The sequence below is a fragment of the Hyaena hyaena genome, unplaced genomic scaffold (assembly GCF_003009895.1).
Source record: "Hyaena hyaena isolate Hyena2069 unplaced genomic scaffold, ASM300989v1 scaffold_15, whole genome shotgun sequence".
Taxonomy (NCBI): domain Eukaryota; kingdom Metazoa; phylum Chordata; class Mammalia; order Carnivora; family Hyaenidae; genus Hyaena; species Hyaena hyaena.
Window position 1 is genome coordinate 880,030 of NW_024080647.1, and position 13,314 is coordinate 893,343.

Here is a 13,314-nt window from a genome sequence, read left to right on the forward strand (position 1 = left end):
CTTTACAGAAGTTGCCTCCTCTCAGTAGGGGAGTACATTGTTGAGGCTCCAAATGCATTGCTTTTGCTTCAAGACAATGAACAAATGATGAGAATATCTGACAGGCACCTTGGGGAAGAAATGACCTATAGTTTCAAGATAAACACAGTTTGTCTGATTAAATAAATATCTGGAGGTCACATTAATGATTATTTTTAAAAAGGACAAAAAGCTGGTGTGTAGACTGTGAAACTCGGTGTTTGGTTTGCTGAGTTTGAGGTGGGAACATCCAGTAGACATTTGGATACTCTGATGTGGGTCCTGGATAGAGGAAGGAGTTTAAGAGAGATTAAGAAGTCCTCTGGAGTGGGGGGGGGGCGGGGGGGGGAATCAGGAAGGCCTCAAGAGTGCTGAAGGTCTTCAGCAAAGAGCATGAATGTGAAATGGGGGGGGGCGAAAGGAAAAAAGGAAAGAATGCAGGGTTCTCTCCGGGTACACACTCTATTGGCAGACCCAGCTCAGGCGAAGGCACACTCCTCCATTACACCATGAAGCAACACCACAGTTATTGGTAGGAATGAAGCGTGGATGGATGGAAATCAGTCTGCACCCAATCTCAAACCAGATATGCTATAAAAAAAAAAAAAAGGGATTTCTTAATGGCTACGCTGATGGATTATACTGAGCACGACTTCTCTCTATCTCCCTGAATCCTTGTGGTAAGATCCGCATGAAAGATTAAAACCAAGGAAAGATGGATGTCTTTTTCTTAACTTTAAAATGCTCTGGTGTATGTTTGTTCTGATTATATATTACTTTTGTTCAACATAGAAAATAAATAAAATTAAGAAGCCAGTAGTAAAAATTACTCATGATCTCAGCCCACAAAATAATTAGCTACAACTAAAAGTTTTCCATATGACTACACACACACACACACACACACACACACACACACACACACAGAAATATAATATATTTACATGGTGGAAAAATTAGAAATGATAGATAATTGTGTATAAAAATTAAAGTCAAATTCATAGCCTCCTGGAGGTTTCATTAATTTAAAAAATGTTGTTTTGGGGGCGCCCAGGTGGCTCAGTCGGTTAAGCCTCTGACTTTGGCTCAGGTCATGATCTCACGGTTTGTGGGTTCAAGCCCCGCGTCGGGCTCTGTGCTGACAGCTAGCTCAGAGCCTGGAGCCTGTTTCGGATTCTGTCTCCCTCTCTCTCTGACCCTCCCCTGCTCATGCTGTCTCACTCTCTCTCTCTCTCTCAGAAATAAATAAAACATTTAAAAAAAGGGTTTTGTAATATTTATTTTTAGAGAGAGAGCAAGCAAGTGAGGGAGCATGGCAGGGGGGAGAGAGAGAGAGAGAGAGAGAGAGAGAAAGAGAATCTTAAGCAGGCTCCATGCTCAGCACAGAGCTGCCCAGAAGACTCCACCCCACAACCCCAGGATCATGACCTGAGTTGAAACCAAGAGTCAGATGCTCAACCACCTGAGCCGCCCAGGTGCCCCATTCTCCTAGAGCTTTTTTTTTTTTTTTTTTAAGTTTACTTATTTATTTTGAAAGAGAGGCAGCAGGGGAGGGGCAAAGAGAGAGAGAAAATCCCAAGCAAGTTCCACTCTATCAGCTAGCAGCCCAACCTGGAGCTTAATCTCACAGCCATGAGATCATGACTTGAGCCAGAATCAAGAGTTAGATGCTCAACAAACTGAGCCACCCAGGTGGCACATCTTCTGGAGTTTTTTTTTAATACCTATATTTGCATATCTCTTTTTTAACCAAGAACTGGAATCATACTGTCCACATTATTCTATAATTCTCCTCTGAAAATACATTATCATCAATCATCATTATTAGCATCATGAACGTTACTATTTATTGAAACATATACTTCTAGGGAGGTACCATAATCCCCATTTTACAGATTAAGAAATTGAGGATGACAGACATTAAATAAATTATGGTCTGGAGGAATTGTAACCAAGTCTTGCAGAATTCAAACCCATGGACTTAATCTATGTCAGTAAATTCCCGCTTAGAATACTGATTTTTTTTAAAATGTTTATTTATTTTTGAGACAGAGAGAGAGAGAGAGAGAGAGAGAGAATGAGCAGGGGAGGAGCAGAGAGAGAGGGAGACACAGAATCTGAAACAGGCTCCAGGCTCTAAGCTGTCAGCACAGAGCCCAATGTGGGGCTTGAACTCACGAACTGCGAGATCATGACCTGAGCTGAAGTCAGAGGCTTAACCAACTGAGCCACCTAGGGGCCCCTGGAATACTGTTTTAAAGTTAATTGTTCAATTTATCAAAATTACAAATATAAAATCCTGGTTCAACTTACAATGTAAATCATTCTCTTATTTTACTTATAAATGTAGAAAAATTTAATAATTATTAATACGGAGCTTATATGAATTTTGATGCCTCTTAGAAATGTAATTAAATGCTTTAATTATTTCAAATTAAAATTTGAAATTCAATGTAGTCAGTTTCCTTTTTAAGTATTTCAATATCTGACTTGCAGAGAAACCTCTCCAAAGTATCTAAGTAATATTTGTAAATTCAATCAATTAAATGTAAATATGATGAGTCCAAAATGCCTTTAATTTTTCCCATACTGCATATAAAATAAATGAGATTTAAACATTAAATGACAAGCTTAAACCAATTATTCAATTACCCATTATAAGTTAGAATTACAAGCCTAGCATGCTAAATTCTATCAAACAGTACAAACTTCCGGGGTGCCTGGGTGGCTCAGTCAGTTAAGCGTCTGACTTTGGCTCAGGTCATGAGCTCCTAGTCTGTGAGTTCAAGCCCCATATCGGGCTTTGTGCTGACAGTTCAGAGCCTGGAGCCTTCTTTGGATTCTGTGTGTCCCCCTCTTTCTGCCCCACCCCTGCTCACACTGTCTCTGTTTCTCTCAAAAAATAAATAAACATTAAAAAAATCCCAACAACAGTACAAACTCCTAAAGTACCAAACAGAAACAAATTTATTAAGACATAAATATTAACACTTCTTGTTTGGTTTACCTCTTCGCCTTTATAGTTAATTCTAAGTATCCTTGAATCAAAACTTCTTTATCCAGCTCCATTTCACGTAATGGGATAGTGGCCTGTATTAGACTGACTCTCTTGCCAATAACAGTTATAAAAAACAACTGTGTGAAGGCACTGGCGAACAACGCAAAGTAGGGAGAAGTAGGAAGGATATTATGCTTGAAAAAGGGAAGCTCACTGACTGAGGTCCACATGGAATCAGATTTCCCCCTGAAGGCACTTCCAATTCTGGAAGTGATCGAGACACAGTGGAAATTAAAGGAATGGGGAGTCCCAGAAAGAAAAAAAAAAAGCTACAAAAGAAAATGATCCCAATTCTTCATATAAATTTCCCTTAAATCCTTGACTGATTCCTAAGGTATGTATGCATGTAACAAAGCTCCAAGAAACCCAGCAAAACGGAGGCTGGGGGTAAGGGCGTGGGCGCCTGGGTGGCTCAGTCAGTTGAGTGTCTATCTGACTTTGGCTCAGGTCATGATCTCACAGTTCCTGGGTTCTAGCCCCACATGAGGTTTTGCTCTGACAGTCTAGAGCCTGGTTCAGATTCTCCTTCTCCCTCTCTCTCTTCCTCTCCCTCCCTCCCTCTTTCTTTCTTTCTTTCTCTCTTTGTCAAAAATAAATAAACATTTAAAAAAAAAAAAAAAGGAGGCTAAGGAACTGAGCTAAGATTCTAGCCTTTGCCTAGAACTGAGGAGTTTAAGTTTGGCATTGAAATCCAACCAAAAGGAAGGAGTTTCATAAATAGCTTGGGCTTTCCACTGACAAAACAGAAGGGCCACACTTTATGAGTAAAGACCACATCTGACGACCACAGGCCAAACTGAATATGGCTACCCTTCCTAACAAAGGCCAAAATGAGTCCCCCGAGAATCAAGGTAATTTGTCAGCAATTTAACTACTACCATAACAAAACACAATACTCTTTACAAGGAGATCACTCAACCCAGAATTTCTACAGCATATTATTCACAATGCCCAATATGCAATAAGAAAATTACTAAACATTCAAAGAAGCAAAAAATGTGACCTGTAATTAAGAGGTCAGTAGAAGCAGACCCACAGTTGGCTCATATGTTGGAACTGGCTGAGAAGGACCTTGAAATTGGTATAAGAAACATGATAGAGGACCTATACGAAAACATGGGCAAATGGTTGAACATAGGGAATTTCAATGGAGAAATGAGAAAAATACTTTAAAGAATCAGACATTCTAGGACTGTGGAAATTTGAGATGCATAACCCAAATGTAATCATGAGAAAATACCAAAATATCTTTCACTAATGACAAGACAGTTCTCGGTTCAAGACAGTCTCAGATGAAAGAAGACTAAATGAAGTTACCAGAATATTGACCCTAAAACAGTAGATAAAGAAAGTACTTGGGGCGCCTCGGTGGCTCAGTCAGTTAAGCATCCAACTCTTGGTTTAGGCTCAGGTCATGATATGGTTTGTGAGTTTGAGCCCCACGTTGGCTCTACACTGACAGCTCAGAGCCTATTTGGGATTCTCTCTCTCTCTCTCTCTCTCTCTCTCTCTTTCTCTCCCCTTCCCCCCCCCCCCCCCCCCCCCCCCCCCCCCCCCCCCCCCCCCCCCGGCCCCCGGTCACTCTCTTTCTCTCAAAATAAATAAATAAACTTAAAAAAACAGAAAATTCTTCAATAGGAAGGAAATCATAAAAGGAGCAAATCTGAAACATAAGCAATTGAAAAAGAATAACAAAAAAATTAAAATGTTGGTAAATATAATAGACTTTCCTTCTCTCGAGCTTTCAAAATTATGTTTGATGGTTGAAGCAAAAATTAAAATGCCGTGTGGTATGGTTCTCAATGTATGTGAGTATATATTTAAGACTATGATAAAAAAGAGGCCAGGGAGACCTAAATGTTTCTACGCGTCATTCAAAACGGTAATACCTTGAGACTAACTGTCTTAGTCTGCTTGCGCTACTGTAACAGAATACCACAGACTATGTTTAAACAACAGAAATTTATTTTCTCACAGTTCTGGAGGCTGGGTAAGCAGGATTAGGGTTGCAATTGATTCAGCTCCTGGTGAAAGCTCTCTGCCTGGCTTGTAGATGGCTACTCCCTTGCTATATGCTCACACGACCTCTTCTTTGTGCTCCCACAGAAAACCAGAGGGAGATCTCTTTTCCTCTTCTTCTTTTTTTTGAATGTTTTATTTATTTCTAGGAGAGAGAGAGAGAGAGAGAGACAGCGTGAGCAGGGGAAGGTCAGAGAGAGAGGGAGTCACAGACTCTGAAACAGGCTCCAGGCTCCGAGCTGGCAGTCAGCACAGAGTCCGACGTGGGGCTCGAACCCACGAACCGCGAGATCATGAGCCAAGCGAAAGTCGGGCGCTCAACCGACTAAGCCACCCAGGCTCCCCTCCTTTCCTCTTCTTATAGGACCGCCAGTCCTATCCAACGAGGGTGGAACCCCATGACCTCATTTAACTTTGGTGACCTTCTACAGACTTATCTCCAAATCTAGTCATATTGGGGGAGTAGGGCTTCGACATATGAATTTGGAGAGAAACACAATTCAGCCCACAGCACTAGTGAACTGTGGTTAAGTTACACATGTATAGTATAATACCTAGAGTAACCACTGAAAAATATATGAAAGAGATACCTTCAAAAACACTATAGATACAAAGAAGGCATACAAATATCCAAAGGTATATGAAAAGATGCCTAAAATCACTAACAATGAGGGAAATGAAAATCAAAATAACAGAGACTGACCTTCACACCTATTAGAATGGCTATTATTGGGGTGCCTGGGGAGGCTTAGTCGGTTAAACATCCAACTCTTGATTTCAGCTTAGGTCATGATCTCATGGTTCGTGAGTTTGAGCCCCAAATGGGGCTCTGCACTGACAACACGGAGCCTGCTTGGGATTCTTTACCTCTCCCTCTCTCACTTCTCTGCTCCTTGCTTCTCCCATGCATGCACTCTCTTTCTCTCTCAAAAATAAATAAACATATTTAAAAAATGACTATTATCACAAAACACACACACACACCCCCTCTAAAACAAATGTAAGGAATCACATGTTTTGTATCTTGAAAAAGGTCATATTTGTTATGCATAAACATTTAAAATATGCTCTAATTTTTGTGAACTCTAGCTTGAAATTTCTATATTTTATAATACAGACTCGATGAGAGGAAGAAATGGGCTGTGTACTGAGAACAAGTTTCCACTCACACCTGAGCCCTTCAGGGTACAGAGAACCCTAATCTGATAGGATGGCTGATTTCATGTTCTTTCAAGAGAGGAACAGAACGCATCTAATTTCCTCTAGCACCTAAAAGAGGGAATTACTCTAGAAGGATGGTGGTCCACACATCCTCCAATCCTCCCCTCTCCCCTGAAATGACACAGGGAACGAAGTGACTTACCAACTTGAAGGAAGATGTAACGAAAAGCAAAAACAAAAAAACCAAAGGTAGACGCCTGCTTCTAGCTAGTACAGAGTAGCTGATATCAGATTTATTCTGCAGAGGATCGCTATGAAAACCATATTTTTAAATTAAAAAAAATTTTTTTAAATTTATTTCCGAGAGAGAGAGAGACAGCGTGAGCAGGGAAGGGTCAGAAAGACAGGGCGACACAGAATCCGAAGCAGGCTCCAGACTCTGAGCTGGCTGTCGGCATAAAACCAGGCATGAGCCTAGAAACCACTAACCATGAGATCATGACCTGAGCTGAAGTCAGACGCTTAACTGACTGAGCCACCCAGGCACCCCTGATAACAATATTTTTTAAAAAGCTGCTTTTTGGGGCGCCCGGGTGGCTCAGTCGGTTAAGCGTCTGACTCCTGATTTTGGCTCAGGTCATGATCCCACGTTTCATGAGACGGAGCTCTCCCCTCCCCCACCGCCCCACAGCATGGAGCCTGCTTGGGATTCTCTCTGCCCTTCTCCAGTGTGTGCCTGTGCACGCATGTTCTCTCTCTCCCTCTCTCAAAATAAATAAATAAACGTTATAAATTAATTAATTTTTAAAAAGCTGCTTTTTGGCTGCATTGGAGAGTGAGCAAGGCCGCCTGTGCTTGAAGAATATCTTAGAGTCAAGAGAAGCACAGTGATCGTGATCTACATTCTCAGTAGCGTTCCTCTTCGAGCTGCGTTGCCAGTTCCCAGTTCCGGCAACAGAGACTGCAGAGCAGCAGCCTAGAACCTGCAGCACGTTTAGCGGGCTCTGGAGGGAAAAACTGGAGTCCAGGGCTATCCTGAGTAGCCAGGATTTGAGGAGGGAAGACTCCAGAAATAAAGGGAAATACAAAGAAGTGAGCCTGAAATTCTATTTATAATCCCCTCTCCAGACATTTGTTTGACACCGAAGTTGAGCTCATGAGACTCAGAAAATTAACAGGAAGTTGCTAAGGGACTAAAAAGCTAAGCAGAGATTTTTGGCAAATCTCGCATTTATGGGGAGTCTCCCACTGAGACTCATGGACGGTCTTTGCTCTAAGGGGTGGACATAGACCAGCTTCAATTCGACCCTGATCTTTGCTCTGTCCAAAAGTAGCCAGAAGGGGCGCCTGGGGGGCTCAGTTGGTTAAACGTCCAACTTTGGCTCACAGTTTGTGAGTTCGAGCCCCATATCGGGCTCTGTGCTGACAGCTCAGAGCCTGGGGCCTGCTTCGGACTCTGTTGTCTCCCTTTCTCTCCGCCCCTCCCCTGCACATGCTCTGTCACTCTCTATATCAAAAATAAAAAGCAAAAGGAGCCATGAGTCTCCTACACACTTTTTTTAAGTGTAAGAATTTATGCACGTCTTTGGACTCCATAGGCCTCTGTAGACTGCGGAGAAGGCTTCCGGTTCTACACCTGAGTGCTGCAGCCGCACGCAGGTGGCTGAGGCAAGTACAAGGCAGCGGTCTGCAGTCTCGGTGATCTGGCCCTGTGGGCTCACAAGCGAGGTAAGGTACCCTTGGGGACGCTCATGACACTGCTCATGTCATGGCAGTGGACAACAAGCAACTCCATGGGGTCACAAGGGGTGAGGGTAGCTTGCTGGCAGTCAGGACAGCAAAGCTTCCTTGAAAGACTTGAAATTTATATCAGGCAGGAGAGGCAGCTGGGACTTAACTTGCCAGATGGAGGGGGAAACATGTCCCACCTGCGGGAAACGACAAGGTAGAAAGTGCAACATCAGGGATGAGCCTGGGTCACCGAGGGAAGGTGGGTGGCATTCGAGGTGGAAAGATGGGGTCAAGTCAGATAACAGAAACCTTCCATCCAAGATGGCTGGGACACAACGAGGCGGGGGCTGCTGTACCTCCAGGAGCAGCCGCCCGTGAGGTAGGGACGTTGAAGAGGAGGCCGGATCTGGGGGTGTCTGTGAGGCAGGGTTACAACAACTTCCGGAGCAGAGCAAACGGAGAGAAACTGCATCAGCCCAGGTGCTGGTGCATTAAGGTCTGGGTGGTGGGAACCTAAGAGGAAAAAAAACAAACAAACTAAGACTGGTTTGACGGGAGAATTTGGAACATTTATGTCCCTTGCATTCAGATACTCACGGTGAACTGCATTATAAGCTAATTTAGTGTTTAATGGTTTTGAATGTGTAAGTATAAATTTGGAGGTTCTTTCCCCCCACCCAGTTTTCATCTCCACTCTTTTACCCTAAATGCAAAAATATTGGTCATGTGGTTGGTAAACAGAATTTTTCAGCTTATGTTCTTCAATCCCTGAAAAATATTCTAGTGCCAAAGCGAATCAAACGTATGTAATTAGGAAAAAGTTTTGTATTTGATACTGTCCAATTTTCATCTCCACTCTTTTACCCTAAATGCAAAAATATTGGTCATGTGGTTGGTAAACAGAATTTTTCAGCTTATGTTCTTCAATCCCTGAAAAATATTCTAGTGCCAAAGCGAATCAAACGTATGTAATTAGGAAAAAGTTTTGTATTTGATACTGTCCAATTTTCATCTCCACTCTTTTACCCTAAATGCAAAAATATTGGTCATGTGGTTGGTAAACAGAATTTTTCAGCTTATGTTCTTCAATCCCTGAAAAATATTCTAGTGCCAAAGTGAATCAAACGTATGTAATTAGGAAAAAGTTTTGTATTTGATACTGTTCATCCGTAGCACTTAAAACTCAGTATTTCAATATTTCTACTCTACACCTGTACTGTCCAACTTACAAACCAACTTATAAGTGTATGAAATGTGGTCAGTCCAAATTGAAATGTGCTACAAATGTATACAATAAATAAATGTATACAATTTATATTGATTAGTTATTGAAATGATAATGTTTTGAATGTATTGAGTTAAGTAAAATATATTGTTAAAGTGAATTTTGCCTACTTCCTTTTACCTTTTGTTTTTTAAACATGGCTATGAAAAAAAGTAAAATTATACCTGGGTTCACACTTGTAGCTCACATTATATTTCTATTAGACAGTACTATTTAACTTTTTTAATGTTTATTTATTTTTGAGACAGAGAGAGATGGGGGCAGAGAGAGAGGGAGACACAGAATCTGAAGCAGGCTCCAGGCTCTGAGCTGTCAGTACAGAGCCCCATGCGGGGCTCAAAGTCACAAACCGTGAGATCATGACCTGAGCTAAAGTTGGAAGCTTAACCAACTGAGCCACCCAGGCGCCCCTGGGCAGTGCTATTTTAAAAGCTTCATTTGTCTGGAAATATTATGTTATGCAGTGGCCCATTCTGCAGTCAATGACATTAACAGGTGGAAAGGGTTTGCATGCCCAGTGAAATGAGAAGTTTTTCCATGCATTTCTATTTTCTTCCATGCTAAATCTGTGATTTAGTGATAAATCATACAAGTATCTTGAAGCACTTGCTGTTCTGTGCTTTCAAGGACAGCCATTTCTGTGATTATGATTTCTTTTCCCATGGGGGAGGAAATTCGAAAGCGATTTGCAATAAAAATTTCCCTTCGTTAACAAGTTTTAATAATAAATATTTTAGATTATCACTAAAGTATGATAATGTGCCTGCCTAATTTTAGCACCGATTTACAAAATCTACACGCAGCCAGCAGTAGGCACTTACTGAACAGGTGTGATGTTTTGTTCTTGTTGCTATTGTAGAATCGATCTCTTAAGTGTCTTTTTTATTTTTTTTATTTTTTAAATTTTTTAAAATATTTTTTATTTATTTCTAGGAGAGAGAGAGAGACAGTGTGAGCAGGGGAGGGTCAGAGAGAGAGGGAGACACAGACTCCGAAATAGGCTCCAGGCTCTGAGCTGGCAGTCAGCACAGAGCCCGACGCAGGCCTCGAACCCACGAACTGCGAGATCATGACCTAAGTGAAAGTCGGACGCCCAACCGACTAAGCCACCCAGGCACCCCGTAAGTGTCTTTTTTAAATTTATTTTTGAGAGAGAACGAGCGGGAGAGGGACAGAGAGAGGGGGACAGAGGATCCCTGAGCTGAAATCAGATGCTCAACTGACTGAGCCACCCAGGCGCCCCTTGGTTTTTTGTTTGTTTTGGATTTTTGTAAAGTGTATTTATTTATTTTGAGAGCAAAAAGGGCAGCGTGAGTCAAAGAGGAACACAAAGAAAGAGAGGGAATCCCCAGCAGGCTCTGCACTGACAGCATGGATCCCAATGCGGGGCTTGAACCACGAGCCATGAGATCATGACCTGAGCCAAAACCAAGAGTAGGTTGCTCACCCAGCTGAGCCCCCCAGGTGCGCCTCTTTAGTGACTTTTCATCTACAGCAGTTGCCTTGCTGCTGTTGCTTCCCCCCCCCCCAGCCCACTTTTTTATGGCCTTGGCTTTTTGAAGATTTTAGGTCAACTGTCTTAGGGAATAGTCCCACTATTCCCTGAATTCCTGGAAAACGAAGATCAGGTCTAGAGAAGCCTGATTACGTTCAGGCCACACATTTTAGTAAGAATAATAGTTGATGTTGTATACTTACTACTGCATCATATTCGGAAACACATATGTTAGTTTTTCTACCATTCACGATGTTTAAATTGATCACGCGTTTAAAATAGTAATTGCCAGATTTCTCCACTGCAAAGGTGTATGTTTCGATTTGCCATTAAAAATAATCTGGGAGGTGATACCATGTGAATGTTCCATTTCCTAATAATTGCTCACTTAATGGTTGTAGCACCTATTACCAAACCCTTGCTTGAACCAATTATTTCGTTAGGAGTTGCAAAATGGTGATTTCTAAATTCTCTAATTCCTTTTACATCTTTTAGCTGGGACTCTTCTATAAAGAATCTCTCTTTCCTTTTTATTACCATGAATTCATGGATTGTTGTTTATGCCATATTTTAAATTCAAGTATAGTCATTACTCATTTTGATGCTCAAGTCGTCCCAAATTTGGCCAGTGTGCTTTAGACAGGCCCCATCCCTGTTTAAGCACTTCCTTGCTCAATACCCCAGGCTCACCTTGTCTTTTCTCCACCACAGATCGAGTTTCTTTTAGTGAAGAAACATAGTTAGAAGCCGAGATCTGGACGTTACGTATGCTCAGTGCACGAGGCCTCTCAATGAATGTTTTTTTTTAAATTGAGATATAATTCACATACCGTAAAATTACCCCTTAAAAAGTGAATAATTCAAAATACAAATTGAAATCACAATAGGTGCTCACTTTCGCAGCACACATACTAAAACTGGAACAATACAGAGAAGATTAGTATGGCCCTTGCACAAAGATGACATGCACATTTGTGAACTGTAGAAAAAAAAAATCCACAATGAGATATCATTTCACATACATTAAGATGGCTATCATAAGAGGGGCACCTGGGTGGCTCAGTTGGTTAAGCATCCAACTTTGGCTCAGATCATGATCTTGCAGTTTGTGAGTTCGAGCCCCGCGTCGGGCTCTGTGCTGACAGCTTAGAGCCTGGAGCCTGCTTCGGATTCTGTGTCTCCCTCTCTCTCTCTGCCCCTTCCCCACTCATGCTCTATCTCTGTCTCTGAAAAGTGAATAAACCTTAAACAAATTTTAAAAAAGAAGACGGCTTCATAAGAAAACATTTTAAACAGAAAATAACAAAGGTAGGGGAGTTTGTGGAAAAACTAGAACACTTGTGTGTTGCTGGTGGGAATGTGAAATGGTGCAGCCACTGTGGAAAACAGTATGGCAATTCCTCAAAAGATTAAAAAAAGAACGTCCCTATGACCCAGAAATTCCAGTCTTAGGTATATACTCCTAAGTATTGAAAGCAGAGTCTCGGGGGTGGGGGGGAGGTTTAACCATGTTCATTGTAGCAATAGTCACATTAGCCAAAACATGGAAGAAACTTAAGTGCTTGTCAACAGATGAATGGATATACATAATATTATCTTGCCTTGAAAAGGAAGCATATTCTGACGCATGCTCTAGGATGGATGAAACTTGAGGGCATTATGGTCAGTGAAATAAACCCGTCACAAGAAGACAGAGTAGGAGTCCATTTACACTGAGCCTAGAGAAGTCAAGCTCAGGACTGGGAGAGGAGAGAACGGAGAGTTACTGTTTAATGGAATGTGGAGTTTCAGTTTTGCAAAATGAGAAGAGTTGTGGAAACCGATGGTGGTGAGGGTTGCTGAACAATTGAAATGATGCATTTTATGTTATGTATGTTTTGCCACACATTTTTAAAACTCAATGGCTTTTAGTGTGGTCACGGAGTCATACAGCTCGTGCCACCTCTAGCTTTAGAACATTCTTATCACTCCCCAAAGTGGAATTAGCCTGGTATTAGCAATTACTAGCAATGACTGCCAGCAATCACTCTCTAGTCCCCATTTCTCCTCAGCACTGAATCTACTTTCTATCTCTATACATTTCCCTGTTCTGGACATTTTATATAAACGATATAATAAAGCCTATGGCCTTGGTGTCTGTCACGTAGCATAATATCTTCCAAGTCCATCCATGTCGTCAGATGTATCAATATTTCATTTCTTTTCAGGGCCAAATAATGTTCCATTGTATGGATATACCACATTTGTTTATGCATTATTATACTCATTACATTAGTAAGTTGGTGGATATTTGGCTTGTGTATTCGCTAGTTGGTGGACATTTGGATTGTTTCCATTTTTGGCTTGTGAGAATAATGCTGCTCACATTAGTGTGTAAGTTTTTGTGTGAGCATACATTTACATTTTTCTTGACTGTATTCCTAGGAGTGGAATTGCTGGGTTATATGGTCATACTATGCCTAACTTCTTTGGAAAAATGATTTTTTTATTGTTAAGTACTCTCTGCACTCAATGTGGGGCTTGAACCTACAACCCTGAGATCAAGAG

General features: G+C 41.5%; 1 non-coding gene across 1 annotated transcript; it reads left to right on the forward strand.

Annotated features, from left to right (window-relative positions):
• The first annotated feature begins 11,654 nt into the window (after positions 1 to 11,654).
• LOC120222525 lies at positions 11,655 to 11,761 on the forward strand. Its single transcript, XR_005526069.1, has one exon. It is a non-coding gene; the product is annotated as a U6 spliceosomal RNA (small nuclear RNA).
• The last annotated feature ends 1,553 nt before the right edge of the window (positions 11,762 to 13,314 follow it).